The following is a 17,143-nucleotide window of genomic DNA, read 5'->3' on the forward strand; positions in this document are numbered from 1 at the left end:
TCCATATAATAATTCATACTTGTGCCTACATTGTTAATTAATGTAGGGTCCGATGATTTCCTCCTCCCGTTTGTGGATAGTGGATTGCTTTGTAAATTGAATACTTGGTGAGTCCTCATGTTCCAAAGACCATGTGGCGGAATTATTCGTTATACCTTAAAAATTTATGAAAACATAAACTGAATGAATTTTTTTTTACAGATGACCAAAAAGTCCTTCCCAGGGACTAACCTAGAAAGGTACATGATCCACTAAAGGTGTAATACTTATATTATAAAATAAGAAATAGCTCCGACCATAAGAAAGTAAAAATGGAAGCCATCATATATTATCATCATCTTCACATATGAAAAATCATTGACCCTGCAACCAGACTATGCCCAGTGACATAACAAGAGTAATATCAACACAAACAACACGTACTGATAACATTATCAGTCGACCCGACATGAATACCTATAAATACTAGGCCATCATTAATTTCTATCAACCAACATGTATTTTTTTTCTAAATTTCTATCGCCATATCTCTGGCCCTTTTTGGAATAGAAATTGAAATTGGCACCTCTAGCCAACTCATCCATACAAAACTAAACCCAAAAAATTTTTATAAAACCAAGATCATCATGATAATGTAGAAGCACAATTAAAAACAAATAAGAACTGAGTCCCCATAAACTCAACCCAAATAGTTGAAACAATTATGTGGGAATAAACCTTAAGCATTGAGTTGTCACAACAAATAACATACCTCAATCATCAAAAGGAACCAATAGCTCAAACAACTATTGCTTTCTCTTACTTATAGTACCAGGAACCATGTCCAAAATGATAGAATACAAGTCATATCTGAGATCAATTCACCTTTCAACTAACCCAAACCACCTCAAGGATCTAACAGTAAATAATTATACTATTGAGAAGTAAATTAGGTCCACTCATGGAAACATAAACACATATTTGTTCCTCTTATGTAACCCAAACTAAATTTTTTAGTGTACCAACATGTTAGATGACCATCCATAGTTAGTGTACTGAGGAGGTATTCAAGTCAACTATATATGGATATACTCATACAAAGTGTGATACCCAAGCCAACCATTAGTTTATACCGGTAATGGTATTTGAACAATTATGGGGATGTCCTACACTTGATGTTCTACCCGAGCCAACCTTCAAACAATGACAATCATACACAATCACAAACAAATTGAATAATATGACCTGAAAGCATAAGTTGCATAACTAATTCATTGCATGAGATTATTAACATTTTGTCATTACATATGCTTCCCCACGGTCTCCCCATTATGAATACATAAGTGACACAACATGCATTAAAATACATACTTATATTTATTGGACTTCACAAACCATACTAACAAGGAACTCAAGGATAAAAAGGAAATACAGAATCACCCCTTAACCATTATAACATCTCTTGCTTTAACAATAATATCAAGAATGTATAACCATCGAGACTCCGTGATTGAAGGCCTATACATGCAATCTACGAATATCTACAAGATATAATGCGGTAAAGTTGGTCTAAGCTACTCAGATTTAGGAAACCTAGCCTACATGAGACCAAACATCAACTAAACGGGCAGTGGAATTCCTTAATCTTTCACCTTACTTGCATAATACTTCTTCTCCTCCATTGCTCCCTTTACTGGGTTACTTTAGAGGATTTTGGAGCATTCCTCATCTATTTTCTCCTTGCAAATGTGGGAGGAAAGTAAAACATGACACATTAATTAGGTTGCAAAATTTTGTTATCCTACTATAGAGCCTATCAGACCACACAAGTGGGAAGACTACAACTATGCAGACATCATCCTAACACAAAATTAAAATTTGGCCAAAATAATGGAACTAAAATTTTAAAAATTCTTCCATCGCACTTCCTGACTTTTGGGATTCCGTACGAGATACTCTTTAGTAATGATGGATTGAATTGTTACAATATGTACCAATTTAAAGATAGTTCATCCGTGAACGACTACTAGAATGGAAAACAAATATAACGGTTATCAAGGTTTTGCACATGATTTGCCATGTCAAGAATGCACCCCCTATGCAAGTGACATGACACTACCACATCCTTAATATAAGAGATTATCCTAAAGGGAATTCGAACAAAATTTTTACCCTTCCCATCACGCTAGAGTTTGCTATAGCTATCATAACCCCGTTATAGTGGTGCCATTGTAGTGGCTTCCTAGACCTTACAACAACATCACACAAAATAGAAAGATAAGAGGGAGGGAATTTTTTTTTATGCCCATTTACCCCTCTTCCAATAATAAAACTCTCTCAATTCTCTTCGACTACAGTGTTCAACACATTGAAATCAAATTAAATATTACTTTCATTACTCTTTCTATTATATAGGAGGGTGGTAAAAAAACATGCTAAAATTTGAATAAAATAGAATATAATACGGTTTGGATATTTTTATATTCAAAAACAAATGCTTGATTGTTGAATTTTCCAAATCATGGGGCTTTCCTTTACGTTTACAATGCTACAAAAATGTTATGGGCATAAGAATTGTGGGGGGATAAAGGCTGAAATGAGTTCAGTAATGCAGGGGAATTTTATGGGTTTTTCTTGAAGAAAACTTAGATTAGGGAATGATTGAGGACTTGAAATTGTTGGATTTCTAATATTTAAGTAAGGGAGTACATTAGGAACACTAATATGTAGAGAATTTGTCAAAAAGGAAATTTTTGAGCCAAAAGGGAGTCATTGGCGTGCCCTCAAAGTTCTGGGATGATGAAGGTCACTATAGTGACTTTGCACCTCGCTATTGCGATTGTCATTATAGAAGGAAACAACGCTCTATGGTACTCTGGTTGTTGCTATCCCTCAAGATATAGCAGAAGAGAGGAAGTTTTTTTGCGGATTTAGTTGAGAAAGTGGGTCTGACTGCAATCCTGCATACTAGCTTGAAAAGTAGATTGATTAAGGTATTGGGATGTTAATATTTGTTGTGCTTGTCGAAGTTCGAAAGAACTTCTTTGATTCGTGATAATTGATTGAGAAATGACTATTGCACCTAAATCCTAACCTACGCATTGAGATTCAATGACTTTTAGTAAATAATAATCACTTATTTTGCAAAATTGACATTTTATTACAAGAAACCCTTTCTACTTTCTTACTCCCGGTTATTTGTAGTTGTTAATTGGTTACTCAAATCCCCCCATTTGTCATTAGTTGTCATAACCTTGTGATATAATGATTTGTTGAAAATTTCTACTTCTACAAACAATTAAAACACTATTTAACTTCTTAATAGAATTCTTTATCGTATCTCTCCTGTGAGACCGACTCCAAATCATAGTTGGATTTATATTTGTTAGAGACGGCCTACATTTAGAATTTGATGATGTGTAGTTGAGCGTTATCAATATTATTTCTTATGCTTTTTATTGATATTCATTGCACAAGTGGTACTATAAAGTAGTAGATATGCATAAATACATAACTTGAAAAACACACAACTATCACCTGCTAAATGTCTAGACAGTGTCTAATCATCTTAGTGTCTTCGCCCGTAACTTCCCTTCCTAAGACAATACTCAACCATATCATAGAACAACCACACAATTACTAACAACCACTATCGACTCTGACCACCTTAGGAACAAGCTTACCTGTCCAAGTCGGAGCACAAAGGTCAATGCATAAAAAATCTAAGCATACACAATATATGATGTAAGTAAAGATGGGTTTAACTTCTCTGTTTAAAAAAACCTAACCTATGTAGGAACCATGTATCTATTGATGAACCTTTACTATGAGCTTTTGACTTCGTGAGAGAAAATTGTGACGAACAAGGATCAAAATTCGTTGGGTTTTCATCTCTCTTGACTTAATATCTTCCCTCCATTGCTCTCATGCCCTAGGTGCCTACATAGGGTTTTTGGATCACACCTCATCTACTTAGTTCTTTCAAAAGTGGGAGGAAAATTAAATAAATTACATTACTAGGGTCTGATTTCACGTAGTCCGCTATAATGGTCGTGCTAGACCTATATTGGTGCTTCCATAACGGGAGGCTTACCGCTATGGTAGGCTGACATTAGTATGATCAATAAGTCAATTTTGTTGTGTGCTCAAATTTTTAAATTTGGCTCCGTATTTTCAAATTTTGGGGATTTCAAACGAGATTGCTTTGGGTAATGATAAATTGGGTCAGAAAGTCCCAACAGTAGCCAAGAAGATAATAAATTCTGGAAAATATAACACTCCATACATAACAAAAAAGCAGACAGACTATGCGAGTTCTAATTATATTTTCACAGTTCACAATTACCTAATAATAGTTAGATATACAAGTATCGATAGTAAGCATGCATGAGTTCACAATTGATACATAATAGTAGAAAACTTTTAAATTGTGAAACTAATTTTGTTGGTTAACAGTATCACATACCTAGTGAGAGCATAGATTTAAAAAATAGTATGAAATCAGGACTTGAAAGTTGTTTGTAGTGTTTGATTTTTGATTTTTATTTACTTCCTCCACAAATGCAATCTCTCTAAATGGTTTGTGAATTCATTTAAATCGTATAAGCAAAGTTGAGATAATTTTTCAATTCAAAGGTATAAGATTTAAATAGAGATTATGGAATTCAACTCATTAAATATTAGACTAGAAAAAATGACCTATAATTCATATATAGTGCTTAGAAGAATAACAACAAGATCATATTAAGTTCTCTTTTGACTACTAGTCTATGAGTAAGATGCAAGGATCTGTGAAATCATTGGAATAACATGCAGTGTATACAAGATAAGATAGCTTAGAATATAGCTATTTCTATAAATATATCACTTGGAGTTAATAGAAGTTTGGATGAAGAAAAGAAACCTACCTCATCAATACCTTTTGAACCTAGCATCTCACAACTTTTCAAATTGATTCAAGAAGTTGCCGACATAATGTCACAATCAATATGATCTTGTAGTTCATATGAAGTGGAGCTTTATTGAAGGGATATTATGTTGATATGATACATGGAAGCTGCGATTTCACAATTATGGTGGGAGATTAATCGGAATTCAAGCCACTGCGGCGCAATTGATATAAAAACTCTAAGAAGTCAATATCTTTTTCTTTCCACTTTGACTGCATTTAGGTTTTGCTGTCTTTTGAGCTACTTTTGTATGATATATTATTGGCTCTATATGTTATTGGATTGGGCCTGTACTTCATTTTTATTTCAATAATATAGCTTATGGTCCTCATCATTTAATTAAGTAAAAAATAATTGAAGGAATGTGGTTGTAGTCTTCATTATCAAGGGGCCATGAATTAGTTCAACATTTTACATTCTTTAATTTATTACAAAATTCTTACTTAAACTTGCTCCAACTATTTCTATTAATAATAATTAATATTTATTACAAGAACTACGATTACATGATTGTTCTTTAGAAAATCTCGGGTCTTAGTGCAGACATATTCTTCCGGATGATTAACTTATACGAAAAAAGTACGATGGGTAGAGTCTGTTATTCTTACAATAACTTGTATTTATGAAGTTAATGAACAGAAACAGAAACAAGATGAAGCAGAAAAAATTTAAAATACAAGAATTAATCCGAGTCCACAGAAACTACTGTGTGTCCTTAAGAAATTTAATCCCCTCACTGTACCCAAGGTTATGGATTAATTTCTCCAAAGATAAAATGGATTAAACCTGTTAAAGAAATAGAGGTACCTCAAACTTCTTTAACTTCAACGAATTGAAGAACAGCAACAAGTCACACAGACTCAGTCGATCGACACTTTGATTTTATTTTGAGAGAAAAAATAAATGCAGAGAAAGAAAAATTTTCAGTGTTTGAAAAAATCAAAAATTGACTTCCTTTTATAGCCATTTTCAGCAAGGAACATGTCTGTTCAGTGAAATCTGTTTGTAACGACCTGTTTAGTCATTTTGAGCAGCAAACTTCAATTCTGGAGAAACTGGCAGAAACGACGGACCCCACGACGGACCGTCATGGGCACGACGGACCGTCGCAGGGTCTCATTTAAAAACACTTAGAAAATCTTATATATACTGTTTTCTATTTTGAGTTGGCCGATGATATCTACTCAGTACCCGTGTTTTGTACTGACCCCTACTTTTATGTTTTCTTCTTGTTATTTGTGGAGTGCAGAAAACGTGCCGTCGTCCTCAACTCAACAGTAATTCTAGCCAGTCTTCGTCACAGTGGATCTTCTCCTTCATGTCTTGATGCCTTGAACTTCTGGCATGGACTAGCTTTTATTTGTTTTAGCTTTTTAGAATACTCTTAGTTTAGTACTTTGATCATAGATGTTCTTGTGGTGATGACTTCCAGATTTTGGGGATAATAATAGTTATTGATTTTATTAATGAGTTTAAGTCTTCCGCATTACTTTATGTTGATATTACATTGAAATGTTAAGGTTTAGATTTGTTGGTTCGCTCACATAGGAGGGTTAGTGTGGGTGCCAGTCGCGGCCCGGATTTGGGTCGTGACAAACTTGGTATCAGAGCATTAGGTTCGTTGGTCTCATCACACAAGAACGAGTCTAGTAGAGTCTTAAGGAACGGTAGGGTGACGCCTTTACTTTTCTTTGAGAGGCTATAACACTTTAGGAAAAATTCCATTCTTTCTTTTTTTCTTTCGTGCTACTACTTGAATCCAATTGGTATCTAGGTGATACAAATTGGTATCTGACCATCTTCACTCTCTTTCGCAGATGGTTAGAACTAGAGCAACGACTACGCCAACACCAACACCAGCACCGGCGGGACAGGGTGCGTCTGAGCCAGCCACTGGGGCTGTAGCTCGAGGAAGAGCAGCGGCAAGAGGCCGTGGTAGAGGTCGTGGGAGGACGTCCTCTAGAGGAAGAGGACGAGCACCTAGCCCATCTGATACTAGGGCGGTGACTCCTCCACCGACTGAGGAAGTAATAAGAGAAGGGGAGGATGGGGAAAATGAACAAGTGTAGAATGAGGGATTGCCACCCCTACCTACCCCAGAGATGATCAATCAGGTTCTCGCCTTTCTCAGTGGGTTGTCTGATCAAGGTCAGGCACCTCCAGTGTTTTCTGCACCAACACCTTCAGTTTCAGAGTTACAACATGCGGCTACTGCGGCTCCCCGCATGGATGTTCCATTGGAAATAGGCACGTTTCCTCGTCTGACTACAGGGCCTATAATGACAAATGATCAGCATAAACTTTTCAGTAAGTTCTTGAAATTGAAACCCCCAGTCTTCAAGGGTGCTGAATCTGAGGATGCTTACGATTTTCTGGTTGACTGTCATGAGTTACTACACAAGATGGGTATAGTAGAACGGTTTGGTGTTGAGTTCGTGAGTTATAGTTTCAAGGGAACGCCAAAATGTGGTGGCGGTCACATATTGAGTGTCAACCAACAGAGGCACCACCTATGACTTGGGCCTCATTCTCTAGTTTATTTGTGGAGAAGTATATCCCCCGGACTTTGAGGGATAGGAAAAGGGATCAGTTCTTGAGCCTAGAGCAAGGTAGGATGTCGGTCAATGCATATGAGGCTAAGTTTCGTGCACTATCAAGGTATGCCACCTAACTTTGTTTCAGTCCACAAGAGCGGATTCGTCGTTTTGTGAAGGGGTTGAGGTCAGAGTTGCGGATTTCAGCCTTACAGGTAGCGGCTACGGTAAAATTCTTTCAAGAAGTAGTAGATTTCGTGGTAGAGGTGGAAGGAGTGAAGCAAGATGAATTCACCATGGCATCGACATCAAAGAGGTTTCGAAAGGGAGGAGAATTTAATGGTTCTTACTCTAGAGGACAAGGTTCCGGAGGCTACGCAGTTCGACCCATTTAGTCTTCACTACAGACTGTAGTTGGGGGTCCACCTCCGACCGGTCAACACTTCTCTGAGATACCTATGCATGAACCCAGAGAGTGCTATGGATGTGGGGAGATTGGACATATTAAGAGATATTTTCCAAAACAGAGTTACAGACCTCCAAATGTTAGAGGTAGAGGTGGTCATGGTAGAGGCCGTTATTCTGGAGGACGTGATGGTCGATCTGAAGCGGAGGCATCTGATGCTGTCATCACAGGTAATCTTCTGGTTTGTGATTGCATGGCTTCTGTTTTGTTTGATCCTGGATCCACATTTTCTTATGTATCTTCCTCATTTGATAATGGTCTAAATTTACATTGTGAATTACTTGATATGCCTATTCGTGTTTCTACTCCGGTGGGTGAGTCTGTGGTAGTTGAAAAGGTATATAGGTCTTGTTTGGTGAACTTTGTGGGGAGCAACACTTATGTAGATTTGGTTATCTTAGAAATGGATGATTTTGATGTAATTCTGGGTATGACTTGGCTTTCTCCGCAATTTGCGATCTTGGATTGTAATGCTAAAACGGTGACGTTAGCCAAGCCTGGGACAGATCCGTTAGTGTGGGAGGGTGACTACACTTCTAATCCGGTGCGTATCATCTCCTTTCTTCGTGCTAAGAAAATGGTTAGTAAAGGGTGTTTAGCTTTCTTGGCACATCTCAAGGATGACACTACCCAAGTACCTTCGATTGAGTCGGTTTCGGTGGTCCGTGAGTTTCTGGATGTGTTCCCTGCAGATCTTCCTGGTATGCCACCAGATAGGGATATTGACTTCTGTATTGATCTTAAATCGGGTACTCGCCCCATTTCTATACCCCCTTATAGAATGGCCCCGCGGAGTTAAGAGAGTTAAAAGCCCAACTTCAAGAGTTGTTGAGCAAAGGCTTCATTAGACCAAGTGCATCTCCTTGGGGTGCTCCGGTTTTGTTTATGAAGAAGAAGGATTGGAGTTTTCGAATGTGTATAGACTACAGACAACTAAACAAGGTAACCATAAAGAACAAGTATCCTCTTCCTCGCATTGATGACTTGTTCGATCAGTTACAAGGTGCTTGTGTCTTCTCTAAGATTGACTTGAGATCCGGCTATCATCAATTGAAAATACGGGCAACGGATGTGCCAAAGACTGCTTTTCGAATGAGGTATGGGCATTACGAATTTGTAGTAATGTCTTTTTGTCTTACGAATGCCCCTGCTGCGTTCATGAGTTTGATGAACGGGATTTTCAAGCCATATCTGGATCTCTTTGTGATCGTATTTATTGATGATATATTGATATACTCCAAGAGTAAGAAGGAACATGAGGAGCATTTGAGAATAGTGATAGAGTTATTGAGGAAGAAGAAGCTTTATGCCAAATTCTCCAAGTGTGAGTTTTGGCTAGATTCAGTGTCCTTCTTGGGACACGTGGTCTCTAAGGAGGGAGTGATGGTGGATCCATCTAAGATTGAGACAGTAAAGAATTGGGTAAGACCTACTAATGTGTCAGAAATACGTAGCTTTGTTGGGTTAGCTAGCTACTACCGCCGATTTGTCAAGGGATTCTCTTCTATTGCTTCCCAACTGACGAACTTGACTAAGCAAAATGTCCTATTTGTATGGTCGGATGAGTGTGAGGAAATTTTTCAGAAGCTCAAGACTCTGTTGACTACTGCACCAATTCTCACCTTGCCAGTGGAAGGTAAGAATTTCATTGTCTATTGTGATGCGTCCTATTCGGGTTTGGGTGCAGTGCTAATGCAAGAGAAGAATGTGATTGCTTATGCTTCAAGACAATTAAAAGTGCATGAACGTAACTATCCAACTCATGATTTGGAATTGGCCGCGGTAGTGTTTGCATTAAAGCAATGGAGACACTATTTATATGGGGTTAAGTGTGAGGTCTATACGGATCATCGTAGCCTACAGTATGTCTTTACTCAGAAAGATTTGAACTTGAGACAGAGGAGATGGATGGAACTACTGAAGGACTACGACATCACTATTTTGTATCATCCGGGGAAGGCGAATGTTGTAGCGGTGCTTTAAGTAGAAAGGCGGGAAGCATGGGAAGTCTAGCTCACTTGCAAGCTTCTAGACGCCCATTGGCTAGAGAGGTCCAGACTCTAGCTAATGACTTGATGATATTAGAAGTAAATGAGAAGGGAGGATTGTTGGCTTCTGTGGAGGCAAGATCTTCCTTTCTTGACAAGATTAAGGGAAGGCAGTTTGATGATGAGAAACTGTGCAGAATCCAAGATAAGGTATTGCGAGGAGAGGCTAAGGAAGCACAAATCGATGAGGAAGGTGTTTTGAGGATCAAGGGAAGGGTATGTGTACCCCGCATCGATGATTTGATCAACACTATTCTGATAGAGGCTCATAGTTCAAGGTATTCGATACATCCGGGTGCAACCAAGATGTACCGTGACCTAAAGTACCACTTTTGGTGGAGTAGAATGAAGCGTGATATTGTGAACTTTATTGCCAAATGTCCAAACTGTCAACAAGTAAAGTATGAACACCAAAGGCCCGGAGGAACACTTCAGAGAATGCCCATTCCGGAATAGAAATGGGAGAGAATCGCAATGGACTTCGTGGTTGGTCTTCCAAAGACGATGGGTAAGTACGACTCTATTTGGGTGATTTTTGTTAGGTTAACTAAGTCTGCTCATTTTATTCCGGTTAAGGTGACTTACAATGCCGAGAAGTTAGCCAAGATCTATATCTCAGAAATTGTTCGGTTGCATGGGGTCCCATTATCCATCATATCAGATAGAGGTACGCAGTTTACTTCTAAGTTTTGGAAGACATTGCATGCTGAATTGGGTACTAGGTTGGACCTTAGTACCGCGTTCCATCCTCAGACCGATGGTCAGTCTGAGCAAACGATTCAAGTGTTGGAGGATATGCTTCGCGCATGTGTGATAGAGTTTGGTGGCCATTGGGATAGCTTCTTACCCTTAGCGGAATTTTCATACAATAATAGCTATCACTCAAGCATTGATATGGCTCCATTTGAAGCATTGTATGGTAGGAGATGTAGGTCCCCTATTGGTTGGTTTGATGCGTTCGAGGTTAGACCTTGGGGTACTGATCTCTTGAGGGATTCGATGGAGAAGGTGAAATCTATTCAAGAAAAGCTTCTAGCGGCGCAAAGTAGACAAAAAGAATATGCAGATAGAAAGGTTAGAGACTTAGAGTTCATGGAGGGAGAACAAGTCTTGCTGAAGGTTTCGCCCATAAAAGGGGTGATGCGGTTTGGTAAAAGAGGCAAGCTAAGCCCAAGGTACATTGGTCCCTTTGAAGTACTTAAACGAGTAGGGGAGGTGGCTTATGAGTTAGCCTTGCCTCCAGGGCTGTCCGGAGTGCATCCGGTATTCCATGTGTCGATGTTGAAAAGATACCATGGGGATGGAAACTACATTATCCGTTGGGATTCAGTTTTGCTTGATGAGAATTTGTCTTATGAGGAGGAACCTGTTGCCATTTTAGATAGAGAAATTCGCAAGTTTAGATCAAGGGAGATTGCATCCATCAAAGTTCAATGGAAGAATCGACCGGTTGAAGAAGCAACTTGGGAGAAGGAGGTCGATATGCGAGAAAGATACCCACACCTGTTTACAGATTCAGGTACTCCTCTTTGCCCTTGTTTTCCTTCTTGTGATCGTTCGGGGACGAACGATGGGTAAATTGGTATCTATTGTAACGACCTGTTTAATCGTTTTGAGCAGCAGACTTCAATTCGGAGAAACTGGCAGAAATGACGGACCCCACGACGGACCGTCATAGGCACGACGGACCGTCGAAGGGTCTCGTTTCAAAACACTTAGAAAATCTGATATATACTGTTTTCTATTTTGAGTTGGCCGATGATATCTACTCAGTACCCGTGTTTTGTACTGACCCCTACTTTTATGTTTTCTTCTTGTTATTTGTGGAGTGCAGCAAACGTGCCGTCGTCCTCAACTCAACAGTAATTCTAGCCAGTCTTCGTCACACTAGATCTTCTCCTTAATGTCTTGATGCCTTGAACTTCCGGCATGGACTAGCTTTTATTTGTTTTAGCTTTTTAGAATACTTTTAGTTTAGTACTTTGATCATAGATGTTCTTGTGGTGATGACTTCCAGATTTTGGGGATAATAATAGTTATTGATTTTATTAATGAGTTTAAGTCTTCCGCATTACTTTATGTTGATATTACATTGAAATGTTAAGGTTTAGATTTGTTGGTTCGCTCACATAGGAGGGTAAGTGTGGGTGCCAGTCGCGGCCCGAATTTGGGTCGTGACACTGTTCAGACCCATTTTATCCAGAAAGTTGTGTCTTTTGAAAAAAATAACAACTTTTCAAAAAATGTGTCTGTTAGAAAAATAACTACTTTTTTGGAAAGTAACGACTTTTCGGAAAAGTAACAACTTTTTGAAATATTACCGTTACCCGCAAATTTATAAGAGATAATATTAACAGGATTTATTTGATTTAACAAAAATTTATTAAATAAATTTTGTCCAAAAAATTTATCAATCAATCACATCATTTGCCAAATCCAAAGACAAAGTAGTTCCCTTATCTTTCATATTCTCTCTTTTCTTTTCCCATTCACACTTGCTAAAACCCAACAATCCCCCACATGAATGGGGAAGGCTATTGTTAAAACATATGCATGAAAAAACTTGTGTGTCTTGTAGGTAAAGGTTAATCGCATCGGGATAAGTAGGTTTTCCTTTAAACTTTTCGTAGTGAACATATATCGGATATACTCGGTCAATCGGTAGATTTGATATCTTTGAACCTTCGAGCTTTGGTGTATACCTAGACAACATATGTCACACAATCAACCCTTGAATTGTTCTTAGTTCTCATTGTTTTGTTCATTTCAGCCATGAACACATCTTGGATAGTAAGTGCTTAAAGAACTGGCCTTACCGGATTCTCCTTGAAGCGGCTTACACTTCACACTTACATAGGTGATTTCTAAATGTGTTATCCCATAGATACACCATTTGATATTCCCTGTATCAAACTTAGAAACCATTAAAAAGTCCTTATGTCTTTATCCTAGTTACTAAACATTGTCTCATCATGAGAATGGACCAATAAAATAATAATAATAATAATTTTATTTTTTTTCTTTGACAATGTTGAACCGTCATCAATGACTTTGTTTTATCTCCTTGAACCTAGATCTTGGGATCTCCAGTCTTATAGGTAGAGTTACCGCCACGATGACTTGTTCTCGGCCATAGTCCCATTCCCGTCGATGATTGCTCAACTCCCTCTCTATTTAGGCCTTTTGTAAGTGGATCCGACACATTATCTTTTGACTTCACATAGTCAATTGTGATAATTCCACTAGAGAGTAGTTGTCTCACAGAGTTATGTCTCCGTTTTATGTGACGAGACTTGCCGTTATACATAATGCTTCCAGCCCTTCCTATTGCAGCTTGACTATCACAATGTATGAATATAGGGGCCATTGGTTTGGGCCAAAATGGAATATCTTCTAAGAAATTCCGGAGCCATTCATCTTCTTCACCTGCCTTGTCTAAAGCAATGAATTCAGACTCCATTGTAGAGCGAGCTATACATGTTTGTTTGGATGATTTCCAAGATATTGCTCCTCCACCAATAGTAAAAATGTATCCACTTGTGGATTTTGTTTCAGTTGATCCAGTAATCCAATTTGCATCACTATATCCTTCAAGAACGGCTGGATACCTGTTGTAATGTAAAGCATAGTTTTGAGTGTCATCTAAGTATCCCAAAACTCTCTTCATTGCCAACCAATGATTATGATTAGGATTACTTGTGTATCGACTCAGTTTACTGATAGAGCAAACTATGTCTGGTCGTGTACAATTTATGACATACATTAAGCTTCCCAATACGCTAGCATAGTCCGATTGAGACTAAATTTCACCTTTATTCTTTGCAAGATGAAGATTTACATCAATTGGAGTCTTTGCCCTTTTAAAATTCAAAAATTTGAATTTTTCAAGTATCTTTTGAATATAATGAGTTTGAGACAATGCTAGACCGTTAGGAGTTTTAAGAATTTTAATTCCTAATATCACATCAGCAACTCCTAAATCTTTCATATCAAACTTACTAGCAAACATACGCTTTGTAGCTTTTATATTACCAATGTCTTTGCTCATTATAAGCATATCATCTACATATAGGCATAAAATAACTTCCTGATTTGGAGTATCTTTAATGTAAACACATTTATCACATTCATTGATCTTAAATCCATTTGACAATATGGTTTGATCAAACTTTGCATGCCATTGTTTTGGTGCTTGTTTTAGCCCATAAAGTGACTTAATGAGTTTGCACACTTTTTTTCTTTACCAGGAACTACAAAGCCCTCAGGTTGTTCTATGTAAATTTCCTCTTCAAGCTCTCCATTTAAGAAGGCTGTTTTCATATCCATTTGATGAATTTCAAGACCGTATACTGCAGCTAGTTCAATTAACATCCGAATTGATGTAATCCTAGTCACTGGCGAGTATGTGTCAAAATAATCAAGACCTTCTTTTTGTCTAAAACCTTTGACAACAAGTCTTGCTTTATATTTGTCAATAGTTCATCGTCTTTCATCTTCCTTTTAAAGATCCATTTTGAACTCAAGGGTTTGTTCCCTGGAGGAAGATCAACCAACTCCCAAGTATGATTGCTTAAGAATGATTCAATTTCACTATTAACAGCCTCCTTCCAAGAGGTTGAGTCGCTAGACATCATTGCTTCCTTGAATGTTTGAGGCTCACTTTCAAGAAGAAATGTTACAAAATCTGATCCAAATGAAGTAGGTGTCTTTTGACGTTTACTGTGTCTTGGACTTTCTTCATTTTGTTCATTCTCTTTTGGTTCTTCTATGGGTTGTTTAGATCCCCCACTAGATGACTCAAGTCTAGTTTTATACGGATAGATATGTTCAAAAAATTCAGCACTATCTGATTCCATTACCGTATTATCATGAATATCCGGATGTTCGGACTTATGAACCAAAAATCGACATGCCTTACTGTTTGTGGCATATCCAATGAATACACAATCCACAGTCTTAGGTCCTATTTTTACCCTCTTAGGTTAGGAACTTGGACTTTGGCTAGACACCCCCACAGTTTGAAATATTTCAAATTGGGTTTTCTACCTTTCCATTTCTCATATGGAATTACATTTGTCTTTGAGTGAGGCACTTTGTTAAGTATCTGATTTGCTGTAAGGATAGCTTCCCCCCACAAGTTCTGTGGTAAATCTGAACTTATAAGTAATGCATTCATCATTTCTTTTAAAGTTCGATTTTTTCTTTCTGCAATTCCATTAGACTGAGGAGTGTAGGGAGCAGTAGTTTGATGGATTATTCCATTTTCTAAACATATTTCTGCAAATGGAGATTCATATTCTCCACCTCTATCACTTCTAATCATTTTGATCTTTTTATCTAACTGATTTTCAACTTCAGTTTTATATTGCCTAAATGCATCTATTGCTTCATCCTTACTATTTAGCAAATAGACATAACAATATCTAGTGCAATCCTCAATAAATGTTATGAAATATTTTTTTCCCACCACGTGATGGTGTTGACTTCATGTCACAAATATCAGTGTGAATCAATTCTAAAGGATTTGAATTCCTTTCAACAGATTTATAAGAATGCTTAGCATACTTAGATTCAACACAAATTTGACATTTTGATTTATTCACTCAAATTTTTGCAAAATATTTAAGTTAATCAGTTTTTGCAAGATTTTGTTATTAACGTGTCCCAAACGTTCATGCCATAAACATTTAGACTCAAGCAAGTAAGAAGAAGCAAAATCTTTATTCATATCAACTGCAATTACATTGAGTTTAAAAAGGCCATCACTAAGGTAGCCTTTTCCTACATACATATCATTTTTGCTTACTGCTACTTTATCAGAAACAAATACACATTTAAATCCATTCTTGGTCAGAACTGGAATTGAAACTAAATTCTTTCTCAATTCTGGAACATATGAGACCCTATTCAAAGTCACCACCTTGCCTGATGTCATCTTTAATAGGACTTTGCCAGTTCCTTCCACCTTTGCAACAGCGGAGTTTGCCATAAACAATTTTTCATCTGTAAGTGCTGGAGTATATGATGAAAATAATTCTTTGTTGGCACAAACATGGCATGAGGCACCAGAATCTATCCACCATTCTCTTGGATTTCCAACCAAGCTACATTCTGAAAGCATTGCACAGAGATCGTCCATTTCTCCTTTGGATTCAGCCAAGTTTGCTTGATCCTTCTTTTTCTTGTCCCTCTTAGGACCCCGGCATTCATTAGCCCTATGACCATGTTTACCACAATTCAAGCAGTTTCCATTGAATTTCTTCTTAGGAGGATTGCTTTTTGGACCAGATGCTTTCTTTCTTTTCTTTAATTTTGTGGAATCTTCTTCAACAAAATTTACTCCAGATATTGCTGAATTACCACGTGACCTCTTTTCTGCAGCCTTATTATCCTCTTTGATTCTCAACCTTACTATGAGATCTTCAACAGTCATCTCCTTGCGTTTGTGTTTCAAGTAGTTTTTAAAGTCCTTCCACAATAGAGGTAACTTTTCAATAATTGCAGGCACTTGAAAAGCATCATTCACAATCAATCCTACATTAAAGGTTATGTGAGTATTAAGGAAAACTTTAATATTTCTAACATAGGCATTAAATAAATTTATACCTTCAGCAAGGAGATCATGGATTATGACCTGCAATTCTTGAACTTCAGTGACGACAGTCTTACTGTCTTTCATCTTATAGTCTAGAAATTTTGCCACAATGAATTTCTTCATTCCGACATCTTCTGTTTTGTACTTCTTTTCTAAAGCATCCCAGAGTTCTTTTGAGGTTTTGGCATTGCTGTACACATTGTACAGATCATCTTGCAGACCACTCAAAATATAATTTTTACACAAAAAATCTGAGTGTGTCCATGCTTCTGTTACCAAGAATCGTTCATCAGCCGGAGTTTCATATGACATAACAGGAACATTCTCATTGATGAACTTCTGCAGACTCAACGTAGTGAGATAGAAGAACATCTTTTGCTGCCATCTCTTAAAGTCGACTCCAGAAAACTTTGCAGGTTTCTCAGCCGGTGCTAAGGCAGCATTTGAACGATTATGTGCAACCATTGTTGTTGCAGCACTTACTGTTCCAGCATTTGTTTGACTTGAATTAGTCATTTTTTTTCTGTCACAAATGACAATTAAATTAAGTATTTAAAATACTAACAGTAAAG

The sequence above is a fragment of the Solanum lycopersicum genome, chromosome 9 (assembly GCF_036512215.1).
Source record: "Solanum lycopersicum chromosome 9, SLM_r2.1".
NCBI classification, from domain to species: domain Eukaryota; kingdom Viridiplantae; phylum Streptophyta; class Magnoliopsida; order Solanales; family Solanaceae; genus Solanum; species Solanum lycopersicum.